We start from the raw sequence: 895 nt of genomic DNA on the forward strand, positions 1-895 counted from the left end.
GGTATGTCATGACAAGAAGTACATATTTAGAAGACCAGGATGGCAGGCACTCCAAACATGCATCAACAATTTTCACAACTTAACAAATATTTATAAGGTCAATACCAAAGTAACAGGTACTCAGATTAAAAAATTAAACATAGAACAAGGCTCCCTGTTGCAGTTTTAGCTTGGTTTTGCTTTTTCAAAAGAAGAAGAGATTGTGGCTCACTTTGTTTGAAGAAATTCAGGTTTAGGGCCGACCAGATAGCTGAGCAGACTAAAGTGCCTACTTAGGCAGAGTGCAGGGCCTGGGGTTGATCCCCAGCATGCCATGCTGGTTCCACCCCCAGGGCATGCTGAGATGGCAATTGAGACTGGGTGTGGTGGTACATACCTGTAATCCCAGTGTATGGGAGGATGAAAACAGGGGAATCACTATGAGTCCGATCTATGTAGTGAGACCCTGTAGACCTTGTACAAAAAAAAAAAAAAAAAAAAAAGAAAGAAAGAAGAAAGAAATTCAGATATAATTGTTAAAATGAATAAATCAGATACTAAATGGCATAAATGTTTATAAATAAACTATACAGTTTCAAATATCTTTTTCAAGAATTTGAACTCTTAAGGTCATGTTTTACTAAATTAGGGGGCAGATAATAGATTCACAAGATGTCTAGGTCATTTCTAAATAAGTTACCTAGGAGGTGAGGGCAATCTGGCTATGACTTCTGTCACCCCAGTGATCAGCAGGCTGACCTGGCTGGCTAGGTCGGTGTGTCCTCCCTTCTGCACTGCTCCACATGTGTCCCTCCTGAAGTTGCATGCTTGGCCAAAGAGGACAAGAGCACAGTCTTTTTTTTCCCAAAGTTTTATTGATAAGCAGATAGCAATGAGACAGATTCAAATCAAATCG

This window comes from Octodon degus, unplaced genomic scaffold (assembly GCF_000260255.1).
Source record: "Octodon degus isolate 3935 unplaced genomic scaffold, OctDeg1.0 scaffold00110, whole genome shotgun sequence".
In the NCBI taxonomy this organism is placed as follows: domain Eukaryota; kingdom Metazoa; phylum Chordata; class Mammalia; order Rodentia; family Octodontidae; genus Octodon; species Octodon degus.